General features: G+C 42.1%; 1 non-coding gene across 1 annotated transcript; it reads left to right on the top strand.

Moving 5' to 3' along the window:
- The first annotated feature begins 3,233 nt into the window (after nucleotides 1-3,233).
- LOC127197377 (small nucleolar RNA SNORA17) lies at nucleotides 3,234-3,364 on the top strand. The gene has a single exon (XR_007831663.1). It is a non-coding gene; the product is annotated as a small nucleolar RNA SNORA17 (small nucleolar RNA).
- Nucleotides 3,365-21,535: the final 18,171 nt, after the last annotated feature.

Here is a 21,535-nt window from a genome sequence, read left to right as displayed (position 1 = left end):
TAAGAATAAGAAATGAGAGAACCAGAAGGATTATAACAAATCTACTTTTCTATAGAGATTATGTGAATAATTTATATACCAATAAAGTATACTCTTTTTGGAAGTCTCCTTATCTCCCAGGCACTAGAAAGATGGCCTTTCCCATGGAGAGGAAGGAGGCCTCTACCTAAAGACACCTACACATGTGTGGAGTTTCTTTTTCAAAATGGAGTTTGTCTGGTTCTTACACAGTCTCCTCAATAAACAGGCCTAGAGTCATTGTAGTACTTTTTTTGATAGACTATAACATGATCCCTAAGCAGACTCAGCTCTAGGATGGTAACCTGCAAAGCCTGCAGAAGAGCACTCAGCCACAGTAATGTATTATTAAACCACAGTGATAACATCATAAAAGCACGGCAATGGACTACTAACATGCAAATACCTTTCCAATAAAATGCAAAGCCAAGATCAACTAGTATAGGCTTTATGCAGTAGCTTATATCCAGTTAAAAAAGAACCCAAATGAGTCTCAACAGACAAGAGTATGCAGGCAAGCATTCTGAGCACAGCCAGGGAAGGCTGATCCCCGATGGGTGCCACCCTACACCACCTACAGGAGCTGAAACTCAACAAAAGCATGACATTATCCCAGGCACAACATGGCTTTACTTCAAACTGTTGCAGGAAATTTATCCCGATGTGATCCCTGAGATTGTGAATTAAATGTTGTTTTAAATGAAAATTCCAACCATTCTATTTACCAATAAAGACTCAGGAGCCAGATGCTGGGGTGAAAACCTGCTAGGTCAGAGAGGCAGAGCGAGCGCCCAGCTGACCCTCCTACTCAGCTCAAGTCCTGATGGAAAAGGTCCAACAGGCTCACTAGCTTAGCTGACAGGCCAGGAGGAAAAGGATAAAAGACCCGAGGCCTAAGGCTTGTTTAATCAAAGCTCAAAAAAGCCCCCAAAGCCAAAGACCAAGGAGCTGAAGAGCTCAAGATTTGAAAAGCTAAAAGCCAAAAGCGAAAGAGCAAAAGAGCTCAACTCAAAGTCCCTCTTAGCTCTTTAATCCCTGACAACTGGTTTCTTGCTAGGCCTTTTGACCCAGGGTTAACTTTATTCAATCCTGTGTGCAGAAAGTTCTTGAATTAAAGATGTGTGTTAGGGATCAACTGCACCAAACAAAAGACACGTTTTTACAGTTCACAATTTCAGGGATTACAATGGAATCAAATATCCTGGAACACTGTACTTTATAAATAATCTTGCTTTAGAGGGGTATACATGGAGAGGGCAGAGAAAGGCCAGTGTTCTGGTTATTTTATTTTTTGATGTGAGCAGTGAATTGTGAAAATTCATGGAGTTTATAGTTCTTATTTGTGCTTGCTATGATCATGTTAATTTATTCAATTTATAAGAACGATTTAAAAATCTGAAGAGAAGTTACTATCAAGCAAGCCAGAAACTGAAAGGCAATGTGGTGAGGGCAACACAGGCCAGTCAGGAGCTGGGAGTGATAGGGAGAGTTACAAGATTTTCTTCAAAGCCATTCCGTGAGAAGGTATCAGCCCAGTAAAGCCCATGCTCAGGACACCAGATCTCCCTGCTTTCGGTATCATCTATTAAGAGGTAAATATGGTAGGAAGAACTTTGCCCAGTGTAGACATGGTGGCCTCAGATCTGAGGGTAAAGGAGACATTGACAGTATGGAGTCTTGGCCCTGGCAGAGATAAATCCTGACAACACTGGGTATGGATTTTGTACAAACCCAAAAATACAAGTTGGGGTATAGAACACCGCAGGAGGGCTGGAGAGATGGCTCAGCGGTTGGGAGCACTGATTGTTCTTCCAGAGGAGCCAGGTTCAATTCCCAGCACCCACATGGCAGCTCACAACTGTCTGTAACTCCAAAATCTGACACCCGTAGACATACAATGCACATAAAATAAAAATAAATAAATTAAAAAAAAAAAAGAACACCGCAGGAAAGCAAGGCCAAGGAGAAATACCTGAGACATGTTCCCCTTGTCAGGTGTGCCTAAAGTCCACAGTGCTTGTGGTGCAATACCCAAGGATTAGGCTTCATCTGATTTATGCTACTACAACTGGATAACTCATAAAGAAAAGTCTTCTTATTATGTAAACATTCAAAAGCCAACACAGACAGTGAGAATTTTGCATAGTATTCTAACGGAGAGGCAGAGGATATCTTACAGGAAGACAGGACAAGTGTACCAGCCAAGTTCTTTTCTCTCCATATAAAATCACTGATGTGACTCTGGGGGCTCCACTCCCTGGCTCAAAAATACCATCAACAAATGAGCTTGTGAATTGAGTTTTCTACACACTAATGCCAGAGACACACCTAACCCTCAAAAGGGCTGCTGAGCCCCTTCAGAGAAACTGCTAAACATCCCCAGGTGTAGATGAAATTGGACTAAGGATTTATAGGGTCTCATCTGTAGTGTAATGTGCAGGTATGTAAGTATAGGGGCCTGGTTAGTATATAGTGTATGTTATACATACACATGCGCCATGGTGTACATATGTGTGTACATGTATGGTGTACATGTGTGTAATATGCAAATGCATGGGTATATGCATTGTGTACATGTGTGTGATGATTAATCTTTGCTGTTAACCAAACTAAATTTAGAAACATGTAAGAGGCACCACAGCCATGCCCATGTGGTTGTTTCTGAAATATTTAACTAAGAAAGGAAGATCTACTGCATTCATTGCAATTTTCTAGAGAAATAGAAACCAAAAAATGCATATATTTCAAAGGGAATTTATCAAATCGGCTTACACAATATACTGAGTCATCCAACAATGGTTGACTGTACATTGGAGAAACTGTTGGCATGGTAGCTTCCAAGTCCATGTGGCTAGATACCTCATCAGTACCAATCCGTCATGGAAGGTCTGGTGGATTTATAAAAATCCATAATTCATAGTGGAAGGCCAAAGAAGCCCAATTCAGATTTCTACAAAGAAAGTTAGCAATATCAATAACAGAAGAGATTCATTTAACAGCAAGGAATGAACACAGCGAGGTTATAAAAAAAAAATGCAGAGCTGGGCGTGGTGGCGCACGCCTTTAATCCCAGCACTTGGGAGGCAGAGGCAGGTGGATCGCTGTGAGTTCAAGGCCAGCCTGGTCTACAAAGTGAGTCCAGGACAGCCACGGCTACACAGAGAAACCCTGTCTCGAAAAACAAAAACAAAAACAAACAAAAAAAGCAGCACTGCCCTGCCCCTAGAAGTGTTGCAGTTACGACTGCTGTGTCACATGTGCTCAGTAGGTGGCAGAGAGGGGAGAGGCTATGTCCACACTCAGTGTTCTGACCTGTGAACATCTGAATTATTAGTAGCCTACCAGTCCCTGAAAAATAAAAAACGAGCCTGCGATAACCACCAGTCTGACGCCAGGCAGACCTGGGAGGGAAGACCAGGCCTGGGATGACCCCTGCCTGGCTCCATAATGCATGAGCAGGGCATAGCACTCCTGAGATCATTCCTGAGACAATCCCAGATATTCAGAAACCCTGGGCTCCTCTAAGAGGAGCAAGTAAGTGGTGGATAAATAGAATAGAATGAGAAACAGAAGGATGTGGGCACAACAAAGAGAAGCAGAACTGGAGACTCAAGGGTAGTGAGGAACAGCCTGATGTCAGTAGCTGGTGATGCCAAATGGGATCATGTTGGGATCTTGGCCTGTTCTGCCACTGGAGGCCACATCTGGGTCCATGGCTGTGAAGCAGCGGGGGTCTCTTACCACCAAAGGCCAGGAAGACATCCCTGGTCTGGGATACTACCTAGAAACAAATCGATGTCTGAGGGCTGTAGAGAAATGGCCTCACTCCTTACCTTGACATCATGGGAGAGCTGCCTCTGGAGGCAGGAGAGCAGAACTGACCCTGCCTCTAGCCAGCTGCAGTACACAGGAGAGTGGCCCCGAGCATGTGAGTATGGAAGACCTGGCCCTACCCCACCAATTGTGTCCCATGCAGTGTCATAGACTAAAAAGAGATACCCTGCTCCCCCCTCCACAGCTTTGGCAGGCAGGAGACCTGGAAATCATGAGAGCAGAGGAGGTATCCTTGTCCCTTACCAGCTGCAGGACTAAAGAGAATAGGCCTTGCACCTCTCCTGGACAGCACAGTAGAGTTGATCCTGGTGGCAGAGGCATGGGGGAGCCATCTCAGAGGGAATAAGCTTGTTAGAGCTGGCATCACCACTTGTCTGCCATGTGGTGACATGAGTGAAGGAGAGACAAACCCTTCTCATCCCTTGCCACCTATAGCAGGTAGCAGAGCTGGCCCAGAGAGCATCAGAATGGGAAAGCTGGTCTCTGACCCTTACCTGGGGAGCACAGTAAAGCTAGCCCTGGTTTCAGGGGCTGCTGGTGAATGGCTCCTGATGGCACGAGATCAGGAAAGCTGGTAGGCTGGCCAGCTCGGATACCTCTCAGGACCAAATCTAGGGCTTTGAACTGGCCCACACCAACATCTACCCTATTGAATGCTGGAGTATATAAAGAGGACAATCTTACAGATCCAAAACTACAGTAACTCTATGACACAGAGCAACAGCAGGACATCTGAGAGGAGTCCCAGTGAGATTCCAGTATCAATTGAGTAGTAGAAGCCACAGTCTCATCAGGTCTCATACTAGATCAACTAATCATTGCAATTAACATTTGCCATCAAAGAAGTGTGGGCAAAAGGGTACACTGTACGACATGCGGTGCCATACTACAGCTTTCACGACAAGATTTTTTTTTCTCTGTGAGGATGGGTTGCAAGGGTGGAGGGCAGGTACAAGGGGAGGGGAAGACAAGTGGGATTGGGGTGCATGATGTGAAATTCACAATGAGCCAATGAAAAGGTGGTTTGGATTTGTTTGTTTGTTTTCTGTTTTTAAGTAGCATCACTTTTTTCATAGGCCTCAAAGTACTGTCCAACAATGAAGCTGACAGCTAGGATTAACCATAACACTCATGACCATCTTGTAGGCAACACTCTATGAGGTGGGATGCTGAACTTATTAAAAGGAATAAAAGGGGAGAGCAACCAGACTCCCATCATTCTTCTTTCTTTGCTTCCTGACCATCGAGGCAATATTTCCAGTTATTCTTACATGTCTTAGACTCTTGACCTCATGATTTCCTGTCACAGTAGACTGTATCCCCTGAAACTATGAGCCAAGACCTTCAGTTGCTTATGTCAGATATTTTGCCATAGAAATAAGAAAACTATTCCAGGATCTCCCTGGAATGTTCTTGCCTTGTGTAAAGTACAGTCGTAGACTCTTCATGCAGTCCACTCAGGACCATGTAGTGATGAGCGCTAGGCACGCCTCAGACAAATATCCTTTTGTAGGTCCACCTTGATCCTCAGTCTTGTAAAAAACTTTCCTCATCTCTCCTTCTGCTCAACAAGATCTCAGCTGCTACTGCATTTAATCAACTGCACAGTAGTCTTAGGACCCTTGTGTGGTATGGTGTGGAAACATTTTTAAGGGGTGAAGAAATAAATACAAAGTTATTTGAATCATCTTTAAATGGTTGAGGTCATCATGCCATATGAATAGCTACATTCTGCTCTTTCCTGCTTTATTTTTGATGTTTAACACATTATTGTATAAATAACTTGTCTCTTTATCAGAGAAGTGAATTTTTGCATGAGTAACACAAAATAAGATATGAGATATTTATGCTTCTTTTTGTTTTGTTTTGTTTTTGGAAAAGGCTGACTTTTACTAACTTCTTTTTATCACTAAGTTAATCATGCAGTTACAAAATAGTTAGAAATCTCTGAAAGAGTATTACTTTTTAAAAAGTGTTCATTCTTTTATAAATATTATCTGGCACTTCTGTGGAACACTCCTATTCAAAAGCTCTGGCCAGACAAACAAAAGTCCCCTCCAGGCAGTCTCTAGCCTCCTGTTAGTGAAGCAGTGTGCAGAATGCAAAGCCTCAGAAGAAGAGGACACACAGGTTGAGCCTGGCCACTGGCTGTGCTTGAAGCCTGCCAGACTCCAAAAAGGGAGCCCAACTGCTTCTGTTTTTTGTTTTTGTTTTTTTATTTCTTAGACATTCTGCTTGAATTATGGTTCAATTACTCAGCACAATAGATCTCCAAATGGGAAGAAGAAGTTATTTTCATGGTAAAGAGGTTACTGTACTCTCTGGGCTGAGTTACAATTTCCCAAGAGTCTATTGATGTTGATGTTTCTTAAAATGCTTATTTCTCACTGGAGATGCTTCTGTGTCCCTTGAAGAAGAGGATAGCTCTGGCCATGGGGTATTGACTCCAGGATAAACTGTGGGCTGTGCAAATGGAAGCTTCTATTTGGGGAAATCGGAAGGTATCTACCTGGGCACAGAAGCGGCCAGGAGATACTGCTATCCTTTAGGGAGAGTGCCCATAGCCTTCTTGATATTAGAGATAAAGTCAGTACTTTACTCCACTATCTGTCATGGAAGAACAGGACTTTCTACCAGGAAGATATACCCTGTCTCTGTCTCTGTCTCTATTCTTCTCTCCTCTCTCTCCAAACATACTCTCTTTCCTACACACACACACACACACACACACACACACACACACACACACACACACACACACACGCACGCACACACACTAGGCTAAAACAAAGAAACTCAGACTTATAATTGGCAGAGACTTCAAAAACTACCCTGAAAGTCAGGAGAGTCACCAGGGTGACTCAATGCATAGCTAGATCAGAGTGGCTCCATGGAACTTTGTCTCCTGAGCCTGTTTAGGAGGCAGCCTGCTTGAGAAATAGCCCAGTGCTCTGCCCTCCACCTCAGATTACTGCTTGGCTCAGCTGTGAGGCTCTGAGTCAACAGGGGGTGAGTATTGCTCATGTCTGAATTGGATGGTAATAGTGCAGTCATTGAACACAGGGTACATCTGGGTGGCTCTTTTTTTTTTAAAGTTTATGATTGAATTTGAGTTGATTTGGTCATTGAGTACACAGCCTTATCCATATTGCATTAAAGCACACGTTTCTAGCTTTGCTTGAAGCCAGTAGATGAATCAGCTCAGTGATTCACAATCTCTTTTTCTGTGAAAGTTTGTCATATCCTGAAAGAATCATACTTGCATATTGATGAAAAAAACTCTTTGAAAATTTAAGACATTTTGTTTTGTAAAATAAGGTCATTGTTTTTCTCTATTACTTGACCTCAGACAAACCTGTATTTCAAAAATCTGTCATAAACCTTAGGCAACTGTGATAGAATCCTTTCCTGGCTTTTTCTGGTAGTGTGGCTTGGAGCTGGGCCAGCTGTGGTTGCACATGAAGATTTTGTGGTTCAGGGACTTAGAATGTCTCAGCTACATGGTTTTACGTGTGACCATTTCCCTTTTCTGCCTCCTTTGTGTTGAAGCAGGGATGTGACATCAAATTCTGTACAAGTGTCATATATGCTCTAGACAGAAGTCTGTGTCTCTTCCTCAGGCTCCTGCCTAGAGTTTTAAAACCTCCTCTTGGCAGTGATGAGAACAGCATGGGTTGGCCTGCTCAGTAGCAGAAAGATGTGGCTACTGTGAACTTTTGGTATGCACTGTAGTATCCAACACTTTGATACCAGGACTATGTTCTTCTTCAGAAGGCCAGAAAGAGTTCAATCTGGTGGTTCTGGAAGGCTGAGGCAGAAGCTTTTCAAGCTCAAGGTCTGTTTGGGCTATACAGAGAGTTCAAGACCAACCTGTGGAAGTTAGTGAGACTGAGAGACTGAGACCAATCCCTGGTAAGCAGACAAACCAGTAAAAGGGGTTTTTAAGTAGACTAACATACTCTTCACTTAAATATTAAGATGGGAAACTTCATGATTCTTTTCCCCTATGACAATGACTTGGTGGATTCCCTCCACCATGGGGTTCACACAACCTTCCCCATCCAGAAGAAACTATTCAAATCTCACTGAACAGCCTCTGTGACAAAAGCCAATCACTTCTGTCTTTGTCTATATTATCTAATCCCCTTCCATAGTCCAAACTATCTAATTTTAAAAAAGAAATAGATCTCATCCCATTCTTAAACAACTCCCCCACACCCTTCCACTCTGAGCCCCCTTCTCACTTGACAGAGTCTCTCCTGCCCCAGTGTATTTTCATTTTCAATAAAATCTGGCTGAGTATTAAGAACTTGCTTTTCCTGTTATTTTATTCTTTAAATCAATGGAAAAAAATGATTCTGTTCCTACAATTTCTTGTGACATCATCCTGAGAGCATCAAGACCTTGTTGCAAAATTCAAAGTAAAAAAAGGTTGGAGGATATGGCTCATGATGGAGTGCTTGCCCAGCATTTGTGAGGCACTGAATTCAATCTGTAGCTCTAAAGTAATAATAAAAAAAAGAGAAAAAAACTACAAACAGAAAATCCAGAGCCAGTTTGATTTTCTAATGGACAATTCTAGCAAGGAAGGCACAGTATTCTTTCTTTAGTTAACTGTGATTTGGTTTCCATAATAAGATACTTTTAGATTCAATAGAAATAGAAATTCACTGGAAAGAGGGAGGCAAGATGCCAGAACAGAAGGATGAAGTCCCCTGGGGGTGAGGACAATATCCCAGGAATATTGCCCTTTTAAGAAAGTTTTTCCTTAAGACAACAGGGATTCAAGTGACTCTCTCACCCATAGCACCCAGGCTTTCTGAGTGTGGTGTAATGTAGCTCATTTGGTAGAGTCCTTGACTCACATAGATGAAGTTCTGGGTTCTAATACCAGGACCACACAGAACCAGGCATGGCGATACTTGTAAGAGCATGCCTGTAATGCCAGCTTTTACAAGGGAAGGGTGGGATTGGATAATCATAAGTTTGATATCAACCTGTGAGATATAACAAATCTGAGCCTATCCAGGGCTACAGTAGACCCTGTCTGAGAACCGAAGACCAAACCATGAATATGTAAGTCAGTAAGTGAGAGCTTCCATTTTAAACTGGGAAAATAGGGATTCATGATTTTAGTGATTCCAAATGTAGCAAGATCAATCAGTAAAATGTTTCACTGCTTTTAAAATAACCACTGTTCAGTTATGGGTTGTTGTGTGATGGTGGAGTGTTTATACACACACACACACACACACACACACACACACACACATTCAGACAGACACAGAGACAAAAATGCACTGAGCTGAGAGGAGATGTACAGCAGTTGTGAACAGCTAAGGACCCATTTCTCACTCTGGTTCTGGGCTGAGCTCCTACCATATGCTTTGTTCAGAATGGAAACCCCACAGTAACAACCAGACACAGTGCTCTTCAAATTTATCCCAGGGCCTAGGCAAATGTCCCAGTGCATTTTACCCACTCTGGCCATCACCCTCTTTCTAAGGATCATCAGGCACGTGCTCCCAGCAACACTGTATTTCTGTCCTCTTCGTTGCCACATCTGCTGATACAGAGGCACTAAGTGAAGCTCCCCACTCTGTCCCCACACTGCCTTGTCATTTGTACATTGTTTGCATACATTGTTCACATGCAGCTGGCTACATTATTCACACAAACCCAGCTGGCAAAGCAAAAATATGCCAGGGACCATGTTGATAAGGTTTTTTTCCCCTGTATCCTTAGCTGGTAAGGTGTTTGAGAGGGGCTGAAAAGTGGCCAGAAGAAATGGCACTCTTGGTCCTGTAGACCACCCAGCCTTCCTACTGTCAAGAAGGAACAGTCACACATTGTCCTGATGGCCACAGTCCCCTGATCCAGTTCATCTTTGTAATTTCATAATGCTGAATTAATTTCGTGAGTTAAAGTGAAATGGCATATTCTGGCAGAAGAAAACATCTGAAGGATATTAACTCCTTAGATGCCACTGGGAGCCTCTGGTTAAATGCCTTTAGTCAACTGGCAGCATCACCTCAAGTCTCTGTTCCTCCCATCTGATAACACCTATTTTGATGCTTTTGATAACTACCTCACCTCCAGGATGAATGTCTCTTCCTGTTCTCTCTCTGTTCTGACTGGGGCACAATGACAGCTGCCATGGCTTTCCTGACCCGCCTGCATCGTGTCCCAAGCCCCACACTCCAACTGTCTGAAGCCTCCTGTGCATCTCCAAGTATTGCCCAGGATGGTGGCACCACATCTAGATAGTCAGAACTCATAGGAATTGTTTGCACATGTTCTTTGGGATCCCTTATGAGGTTCTAAGTCAAATCAAATACAGCAGCTAGCCAACAGGCTAGTTCCCTTACAGGAATCAGCCTCAGTGTCTTGAGGCTACCTGAATCCTGGCAAGGATTATGACTTTTAGTCTTCTGATCACAGACTAGATGCAATAATGATGGCCTAATTATCTTAGATTGTTTTCCTGGTCTGTAAGTGGGTCACCAAAGAAACCCATGACCAAACACTGCTCTTGGATGTTTGTTTGTTTGTTTGTGTTTTTAGCTAAGACAAAACTTTGAGTAGAGATATTCTTCCTTGGGCAGACATCCACTAATCTGCTATAAGGCTTCCCTGGGCTCTCTGGCAATCTTGTTCTGCTTCTTGGGAACTTTTAGCACAGATGACTTGTAGCTCATGTTGTACAGGAAAGGGGATCTTGCCGGCCCAAGACTGAGGTTACCAAAGGTAGTCCAGGACCTTGAGCTATATAATGTTTCTGGCCCCATTAATCCTCTGCCCTCTGCAGTAGATTTGGAAATGCCTGATTGACATATTAATTTCCCCTTAATTATTTAGTAAATCTTTTTCTTATCATAACATACCGTTCAGGAGCTAGCTAGATCCTGGGCAGCAGCCTTCTTAACTCTCTGGAATGTTGGCAACTAGGTATTTGAAGACTCTTCCATGGATTCTGAGTAGTCTTTCTCTCATTTTGAGCCACTCATATAAGAAAGACCTGTATATTCTGGGATAGAAAGTCCAAGTGGACTGCTTGAGCTACCTTAGTGAGTGTGATTGGCTGATGGCTAGGACTCCTGTTTTATTCTCATTTTTCTGTGTTGGTGGATGGTTCTCTGGCAGCTGTGAGAGGCTAAACACTGTCCTCAGTCAGATGAGGCACTCTGGCCGGCAACACATTATACAAGTGTTCTATTTTGGTTTTGGCTTTGGTTTTACATTCACACAAATATTAGCAGTATATGAGTTTTTGCTATGATAGCAGAATTCTTTCCTATTTCATCTAAAAGGATAATAAAAGTCATTTTTGTTCAGGAGGGTCCAGAGCAACATAATTTTGCAACATTTTCATTTTTGAGTTTTAACTTAAGAATGGTATATTATATTTCCAAATTATGCAAAAGTTTTCTGTTTGAAAGAACTAAGAATTGAGATCTGTCAAGTTTGTTGGTTGTTTTCTGGAATTAGTATTATCACCTGAAAATTTTCATCTAGAAAACACAAGTCAAATCTTAGAAGGAAGAATTGCATATCCTGAGCTCTTGAGCTGCCACCCAGCCTTTTGTGGGCCCTGAGATTATTTGTGAAAGCTGTCAGAATTTTCATTCTGTATTTCATATCTTTACCCTGTTTTTGGTTTGTTTTTGTTTTTTGCTGTCTGCCTGTTTTCCTTCTTTGATTGCTGCTACTCCCTGTTTTCTGTAGGCCTGACCTAATTATGTAGCTCAACATGACTCCATATTCCAAGGGCTGAGATTTTAATGTGCACCTTCATGCCCCATACAACCCTGAGCATTCTATAGTGTCCGCGGGGCTCCGTGCATTTTAGGCAAACACTCAACCAAATGGCCTTTTCTCTTTGCATGTCTTATTCCAAGATCGTTTCTCCAGTTCCATCTTCTAAGCAGGACACTGTAGGAAGAAGATAAAGATAAATAGAAGCCATGTACTTCACAGAAGGACCTGGAACATGAGGGAAGAAATGAAGACTTGTACCTGCAGCAACTGCAATTGCCAGATAATCTAGGAGAGAAGATAGTGCCAGATCTGACAAGAGTCGGGGCATAAAAGCAGGCATGTCCAGGAAACCAGAAACCCTGGGATGAGGAGACATAGGCCAAATATGGAAGTACTTGTGGAATGGTAGCTCTGGACCAGAAATTTCTGTGTCACAGTATCTTCGTTGGTATGCCACAGGGTAGAAATGTAATGTGTCTGTCACACACACACACACACATACACACAACCCCAAGAAGTGTGTGTAGAACAAAATTACCTCACAGCCCACAGGCAGTGGGTGAGACATCATAGTGGGTATACAATCCCTGCAAAAGAAAGGGCATAGAATGCAGGCTTGTTCATCCTTTTTTTTTTTCTTCTTCTTCTTCTTTTTAAGTAATAGCCTTCCTGCCATGCCAAATGTCTAGAGTTTGTGGTTCTGGAAATAATCATGATCTATTTGGTCTGTGTTTTGTCAAGAATGTTGTTCTGCCTTCATGAAATGATTAGAAACTTTGCATTTGTTGAAAGGTTTAAAAGAGTCGCTTCTAAATGGAAGATGTTAAATTTGAATAATATGTAGAGGTAGGCATTTGCTCTCAAATGGTGAACGGGATTTGTAATTATGGCCTTTTAGGTCTCATGGAACATTGTTCATTCTGTTAAGAGGAGGAAATTGCAATAACCTTTGAGGCTTCAGCAGTCCCTGGAGAGGGGCAGAGCAGGTGGAATGACCTTCAGGGTTACTGACCACTGTTCATTGGCCATTGTGTATGAATAGTGAGATGTAGGGTCAACAGTGCGAGGAAGGCAGAATATTCTTTATTCTAATGAACTACATCCAGATAGTTCCTAATCTAACTCTTCCCAAATCTGCACTGACCTGCTGCTCCTCTCCTTGGCTTCTGATACTTGAAGTGTGATTGAGGAACATAACTGCAATGTGCACAGGAAATGGAGAGTCCACACGAAAAAAGTGTATTAGAAATGCATGGCTCCTTGTTTTCTTCTTTGCCTTGTGTTCATGTCTACTTTGAGATTATGTGCAGGTTTGTTAAGAAATACTTATTTTGTTTTGTTTTAATTTGGAAAAATGTGGATTTCTCGCAAAAGTCCTTGAAAGACTATTAAGACAAGGAAAATCCATCAGCCCCTTTGGGTAGCGTGTTGTTTACTGCCTTATTGAGTATTTTTAAGCTACTCAGGCAGATAATTCCATTTTACTTCTTAGACTGCTCTGTGGCACATCTTTTCTGTGTCCATCGAATTCCAACAGGAAATGTGGTTCTGTTGTCATGTTTGGCAAACTATCTACAGACATAGTACCTATAGGTGTTGGTATCTCATGGCTTGGAGAGACGGGGTAACCCCAGCTTCAAGGTCACTAGAACTACATTTTGGGAGGTGGCCAGCTATGCATTATTTGCATCCTTCATATCTTGCACCAACATGTCCTACCTCCTGTTGCTGAAGACAGCATTGTCCTCTTTTTTTATAGCTTTAAACACTGTCTTCCTGAGCCATTTGTTGATATAAAAGGTAAGAAGTTAACATTTAAAGTAAGCTATGGAGAGGCTAGAGACCGTGCCTGGATACAAACTGTAGTATCTACTGAATAGCAGACAGGCCACCCCACGATTAGGCCTATCTTCTCATCTGAGGTCAAGGATACAAAGATGCAGAGCTGACCTACTCCAGAATTGCTGCCTGGAGAGTCGACCTGACTGACCTGGTCTGTTGAGCTCCATGTCCACATAAGAACTCTGAAAACTCCCTTCCCTCCTAAAAATCATTCTTATCTCAAACATCTGTTCCAGTTAAAAATAACTGCTCTGGTTCACTGGCAGGAATGTTAATTTGAGCCAATGCGTTAATACAGATATCAACATTGATGGCTGCCAGATGTGAAGAAACAGCCCCAAGCTGTTTTGGGCTGGGTGATGCTCTCATTTTTCCCAGTTCCATGAGCTACTGGGATCATTGGGTAAACGTCTTGTAGAGACAGAAAATGGTCACTTTATGAGGCTAAATAATGTGTCGATAGAAGTGCCTATGTCAGAGCTCCAGCCCTTTGGAAGGACCAGGGCAATGGTCTGTATCTCTTGTTCCTCATTTTCTCACTGTGGATTTTCTATGAAGGACACTGAAAATGGTACAGTTGTATCGTCCCTAGGTATCCCCATCCATGGAAGGCAGGCATTTCGAGAACTTCATTTCAGATTAGACTTCAGACACATTGCTACGGGAAGATCTCCTCAAACATGGACACCGAGTCTTGCCTGGGTAGTGCACAGTGGGTAAGAGGGTCCAAACCCTGGGTAGTTTGAGCCTCCTTCCTGTCCTCTGTGGTATCTGTGAAGATGTGGGCCATAACTTGAGTTTGGTTTCTTCCAGGGCCAGATAGATGGTGGATACTTTCGTGCAAATTTGCAGAGTAAATCTGTGGTGAGTCTTGTCATGTCACATGCATGATTAGCACAGGAAGAAAGGCACAGACTTCGTAGACCATACTGGACACTATAGCAACTGGTCTATTCAGTGCTTGAGGGTTTGGCCCATAGTTTCTTCTGAGAAAACTCTTCTACCATTCCTCCCTAAAGCCCAGAGAGGCTGGTGACCAAGCAGATGCAGTGAAACTCACAAAATGCAGGGAACAGCCCCAGCCTCCTGATGAGCCTGTAAGTCCCTTTCAAGCCTCCAGAATTCATGAAGGACTTTTCTAATTTTTATCCTCCCAGCTCTGCCTGATAGCTGTATAAGAAGCACACTCCTAACACATCACCCACAGTACCCACTGTGGCAGGTAGCTACCAGCTGAGCAGTTCTGAAAGACAGGTCAAGTTGATCCACTGGTCTTGTCATTAACCAGAGAGCAAATATGTAGTCCATAGTAGAAAAGTCCACCCACTCACATGTGCCCCACCATGACCTCACCTTCACCACAGGGACATCACTGGCCTTCACCCTGGGAAGGCAAACCCTAAGACAGAAGCTCCCCCCTCAGAGCTCTACTAGACAGCACACTGGAGTGGTGGGGACACCATAATAAAGTACATGTAAGATATGTCAAAGTAAAAGAAAGCCTAAGAAGGGGCTGTAAGAAATGATGGAACTATCAAAAGTCATCAGCTGAAATTGAGACAAAGAAGAAGAAGAAGAAGAAGAAGAAGAAGAAGAAGAAGAAGAAGAAGAAGAAGAAGAAGAAGAAAAAGAAGGAGAAGAAGAAAAAGGGGAGGAGAGAGGAGGAGGAGGAGGAGGAGGAGGAGAAGAAGAAGAAGAAGAAGAAGAAGAAGAAGAAGAAGAAGAAGAAGAAGAAGAAGAAGAAGAAGAAGAATAGGCAGTTAAGAGTGGAAGTTTCTGCAGGCAAACAGGGGAAAGGGAAGCAAGCAGGTTATCTGCATGAGACCTAATAGACTGTGGCCTTATGGTGGGGGAAGAGGGCCCTTCTGTCAGAGGTCTAGTGGAGAGGAATAGGGCAGAAGATGGAGAATAGGTGGAAACAGGAAGATACAAGTGAGAGGATAACAATCGGGATGTAGTATGGATAAATAATAGTAACTTTTTAAAAAAGAAAAAAATAGTGGAAGGTTCTAGAATACACCCAGAATACAGCACACAGTGACTCAGAGAAGCCATGGATAGAAAGCACAAGAGACTAGAGTGGGGTTTGAGTGAGAGTAGGGGAGTAAATTAATGATCAGAGACACTGAGAAACTTTAAGACTGGCATAAGAAAGCATGCCTAACTCCAGGGTCCTGTAGCAGTCAGGACCAGAGTGAGCATGAGGCACTCAGCTACATATAAAAGGAATGTTCTAGAGATCCAAAGCATACACAGAAAAATCCAAAAAAAAATATGTTTATATTTTGCAAAATTAATCAAAATAAAGTAAAAAACTTGAAGGTGTGTCCAGTCTTGACACTATGACACTAATGTCATCTACAAAGTTCATGCTTGATATCTATGCAATGGAATTATCAAAACCAAACACACACACACACACACACACACACACTATATATATATATATATATATATATATATATATATATAACATATATATATTCATAAGTATATCTATATGTATAATATATAAATACATATATATTATAGTTTGAAGTAGGGTTTACAATTTTGTGTTGGGCCACACTCTCAACTATCCTAGAATGTGCAAACCTATGGGCCATAGGTTGCACACAGCTATGTCTTAAATAAATTAACACATAGCTCCCTATTTAGGCCAAAATATACAAACAACTATTCAGATAAACATTCTGAGTCTGATTATCCAAGTACAACCTAGTTCCTTGTCACCATGACAACTTCAAGAAGGAAGGATTTACTTTGCTCACTGTTTCACAGGGCATGGAAAGTAGAAGTGCTTGTTGGGAACAGTTCTTCACTTCTTGAAAGCTAGGTAGCAGAGTGTGACAGGGAGCTAGGAATAATATTGACCCAATATCCTGCTCCAGTGGCCTACTTCCTCTAGCAGAGCTCTCCAAAAGTTTATATAGCCTTCAAAAACAGTGACACCAGCTGGGGACCAAATGTTGCAAACATGAGCCTGTGGGGGATATTTTACACTCAAGCCATAACATTGGAAGAACAGAGAAACTTCCAAATTTATTATGAATGAAATATTGGTCCCTAAGCAAAGAATGAAACACATTTACAAACCACTTTCTTTGAGTTAATGATGGTGCAGAAATCTTAACTATGTGTAGAGCCTAATATTACCAAGACTTGCTTTTGTAACATGCCACCACAGCATATACAGTGTATACTGCCCTCTTGAGACCTCAGACCCACGTTCCTAAAGGCCATAACTGTTTTCATCGGATCACTCTGATACCCCTTTCCTCCTACTGTGTGAATATTTGCTCAGAAACAGAATCAGACAAACACCAGCAAACCAAAAAGGAATGGGTGGAACCAATGGTCCTGAGGGCAGATGGAGACAAAGGCTTCACTGCCACCCTGAGTCAGCTTTATGGTGACCCATCACTCTTTGTTATTTCCACTCAGGGATGGCCCTGATATGTCAAAAAGCCAGAGTGCATGTGGAAAAAAATGAGGTGTGTGTGTGTGTGTGTGTGTGTGTGTGTGTGTGTGTGTGTGTGTGTGTGTTGCAAGCAGGAGCCATCAGCTATATATGAAAGTTAAATGGTTAACCCAGTTGGAGCCAAACCCTTTGTTCTCCCATAAACTTGGTCCTGCCTGTGAGACACACTCACAGGGAATCTCCACTGTTCTGGGTAGGTTCTTAGAAACTCTCACTCAAAGACTAAAAAGAAGGAGCTAGGTAAGAAAACCCAGATAACATTAGGTTAAATATAAAACTTAAAACAAAACCCAGGATTTTAGGGGGTCTACACTCACCACTGTGAACCAAAAGCTTCCCACTGGAGAGAAATTGAAGGTGTTTACAATTCCATGTTTTGATATTATAATATTAAATTCATTGTTAACACTTGGAAAATGAGCACAGTTAGAGAAACAGGTTTTTTAGGTATATGAATGAAATGGCATTACCAAACTTTGTACAAACATAGATCATTAAAAACTGCAGGGAAGAGATCAGCAACAATGTGGCCCCAGGCAGCATACAGCAACTATAGTTGAGGCAGGACCACCTGCTTGTATTATACTTATATTTAGAAATAGTTATATTTCTAAAATTTATTTTCTTGTTTAATGAGTTTCTTTATGCCTTTAGACTTTAAATTATTTAAATATATATTTTTAAACATCCTTTTTTATTTCTTACACAGTAACTAATAATAGTATGATCAACACAGATGAAATCTCTTTGGCATGTTAATAAATTGTAGAATACAAAATTAAGAGCCATTAAGTGGCATACAGAGCCTTAGCTTTCTTGAACACTGGAGAAAATCTTGATAACACCGGTTAGCTATTATTTCTTTTTATGTTGGAACAAGACAAAACAAAGCAAATCAAAGAATAAGACTTGAGAGGACTGAGGTGAGACCATCTTTACTGCAAATAGTGTGATCATGTGGCTAGCAAACTCACTATAGTCAAAGAGAGGGCTCCAGGAAGTAGAACTCTACAAAATGATTCCACACAACACAGTGATATCAGTACATACAAAAATTAGTTAAGGGAATTGAAAGGACTACTTCAGATATCCAAAAAGAAAAATAGGTTCAACTTCAGAATTGTCAGTTATAACAATAAGATGAGTAACATAGGAGGAAGTGCAGGAAAGTACAGTGAGGACAGATGTGAGCAAGGTGCAAGGATGTGCGGAAATGGAAATGTTATGGTAAAGTGATTTTTTTTTTTTTACCCCAAGAACATGATAAGAACAGTGTTTGCTAAGGGCACTGAGCAGAGTGGGCCATTTAGTAAAGCAGCTGGTGGCTCTTAGAGAAGCGATCCAAGCAAAGAACAGAGAGAAGTTTCCACCATGCCACAACATGTGATCAAACAACAGACGTGCACATGAAGTGGCAGTTCAGAGCTCACACAACATAGAGCAGTGCAGCTAGGAGCCCCCTCTCCCCATCAGACTGGGCCCCTCAGGGATGAGCATGAAACTTTCTTAGTAAGAAGGCAGTTCCTGTAGTCAGTTCAAAAAGTGGACTCAGTTGGGGCTTTTGTAAAATTTCTTTTCACTTATACATTTGTTGTTGTTGTTTTTCGAGACAGGGTTTCTCTGTGTAGCTTTGGCTGTCCTAGACTCACTTTGTAGACCAGGCTGGCCTTGAACTCACAGCGATCTGCCTGCCTCTGCCTCCTAAGTGCTGGGATTAAAGGCGTGTGCTTTTTTTTAATGAAGAAAATTCAGCATTCTTAGTGATAGGAGCTGGCATGGGAAAAGGTGCCAGGAGGAGAGACTGGAGGTGTGTGCCCCACTCCCCATACCCCCCAGAGGAAAGATATGGGATATGGGGGACCAAAGGCTCCATGTGACTATGTTCCACAGAACTCCCCCAGAGATGTTCTCAGCACCACTATCAACAATCTGAAGAAGAAAGTCACCAGACTCCCAGGCATATGTCAGCTAGGCTGGTTACTCAAGGGCTACGAACCAGTGAACCTACAAAATAGAAATGCTTCAGGAAAGACAGAATTTTTCAGCCCAAATTACAGGGAACTTGAAGAAAAAAAGGAAAACAAGAACTCTTAAAAGTAAATATCTATTCGGCCAAATAAGAAATTGCTAATTCGTCTTTAAAGCCTTGATCATTGTATAGAGATTCATTTTCACAGAGGACAGCAAACAAGAGTTAGCTGTAACTCTCAAAGTGATCTAGAATCAACTGTAGATGCCTTGTTTTCTGAAAGTTGGGCCAGTTCAATTCATAGAGTTTCCCGGATATTAGGGGGCGGTTATTCATAGTGCTAAGTTTCTGTGATGTACCCTCTGTGAGCAAACAGACCATCTGGGCCTCACCCATCCCTCCACTGATCAGGAGAGCAAGCTGTCTTTGACCGAAATTTCCATTAGGACAATTAGACAATTTAAGGTTGACTCTGGCAACTGTTTCAGGCTCTACATCCTGAGAAGGATGCTCAGCTTAAACTGAGCAACTGAGAACCCGGAGCCAAACTGCTAAAGTTCCATCCCTCCCTGTCTCTCCAATGTAATGGTTAATAACTATCCTCCATCACTGTTCCCACCTCCACAGCATAGAGCCACATCTACAGTGAAGACAACCATGCAGATTCACCCTGGAACATGGATGTCCAGACCTGGGAGGAAGGACTGACATGTAAACACTCTAGTCATGACGGTGTGGCATCACATATCCTATATCCATCTGTCATGTTGTCTTCTCTCCCTGGATAAGTGTGCACACATCCAGGTACACCAGGTGTAAGATTGAAACATAAGCATAAGCGTATGTCTGGTGTGTGGCGAGGAGGCCATGTCCCTATGAGTTGCTATGCCCATCCAGCCACTGCTACATATACCACACACGAGGAAAAGGCGGATCGCACATACCAGAAAGTTCTCAGTGACATACATACAGCAGTGTCACCAGAAAATGAAGGCTCCATGAGAAAGGGACATGGCCAGAGTAAAAGAGGCAAGAGGAGGATGCCTAGATTATATGTGTCACTGAACCTACCATCTCATGGCAACTTTTCTTTCCCTGTAGATGAAGTCCTGCTGAATGAGATTGGGCAGCTGCCACTAAGAATCAGAAGAACGCAGGAGCATGGACATGTATCGTCACATCACCCTGATATATCCCTAGGAAGTCTTGAGTCACTGGGGAACTATGACTTTCCTAGCCTCTGAAGATCAATTATTGAAATAATGTCTCTAGGCAAGAAGACATGGAGGAAGCATTGCTCTGAGGGAGAAGCAAGTGCTGAGCTTCCACATGACCCACCGACCAGGTGGAAGTTGAATCTACTTGGACTATGCCACCAGGACATGAAGGTCAAGAGCAGACAAATGGGACTTTCTTTGATGGGGCACAGGAGCAAGCCTCCATAGTGATCCTATATTTGTGATCCCGATTTCAGCTAGGAAGTCTGTAGCCTCTTTGAATCCACAATCATAAAACAGAGGTATGTAGAGCAATGTTCACCTCTCACAAGTGTCTGCAAGCCCACATTTCCACTCATGTTGTATCCTGATAGAGATTAATTTAGTGAAAAATGCACAATATCATCGCATACACATGATAATTCATATATCCACACATCGTATATTGATGATGTTTTGTCAAATTTGGGCACCCATAATATATGTAAACCAAACACAGAGAGCAGCAACCACAGCCAGTATGACAATACAAATGGTGAGCAGTATTTGCAATCAAAGTTAAGGAAGATATTAAAGAGAATTTCATCATTTTAGAATAAAGAATAATGTTGCCTGTGAACAAAAACTCAATTTGCTTTGGCTCGGCATGAATCTCCCAAAGCTAATTTGCCTCTTTTCATGTGAGTGACTCTCACGGTGTCAGCGACAATACTTAACTGTTAATATAGCGCTGAAAACTACAAGCAAAACATCTACACTGGGCCTCAGGAGTATCAGAAATGTCATTTCCAATTTTAATTTATTTGGATTAGCATTACATAAGGCACTGGCAGCAGCCTAGTCTTTAATGAATTGTTTCGTCTTTCTGGAAGTCTCTACCCCGTGATGGAGGATGATGCATGGAACTTCACGTGTCTCAGCAGGGCCAAAGGCTGCCTCTCCTCAGCTTGCTAAGTATTCAGCAACCAGGCCACGGCCTTATTTTCTCTTTGAATCACTATCTGTGGCCGTGGCCATCAGACTACAGGGATGCTGAAGTCCGTGTTTCATCTAAAACTAAAATGAAATCTGTATCTCTGCTCTATTCTGTTGTGAATTTTACCTTTATTAGATCTGTGGTTGCCTGTATGGCACTGGGAAAGGTCACTTTCTGTTCCTACCCTTCACTGTCCAAATGAAAAAAAAAAAAAAAAAAAACAATCTAGAGATAAGTTAGAGGGGAAATGCATTGTGATTTGTTTACAGGGTTAGAAAAGAACAAAAACCTTGGTTTGTATTTCAACCATTAAGTAAAAACTGAACATTGGTGGACACATCAGAAATAACCAAGTAGCACTAATTCAGATTTTTGTTCTAAAATAAGAATAGCTCTGGCGAATTTAATCATTTCACATTTATGCTTAGTCATAGTCTGAA

The sequence above is a fragment of the Acomys russatus genome, chromosome 1, assembly GCF_903995435.1.
Source record: "Acomys russatus chromosome 1, mAcoRus1.1, whole genome shotgun sequence".
NCBI classification, from domain to species: domain Eukaryota; kingdom Metazoa; phylum Chordata; class Mammalia; order Rodentia; family Muridae; genus Acomys; species Acomys russatus.
Note: the sequence above shows the minus strand (reverse complement) of the source record. Positions and strands in the feature narration are given on the sequence as shown.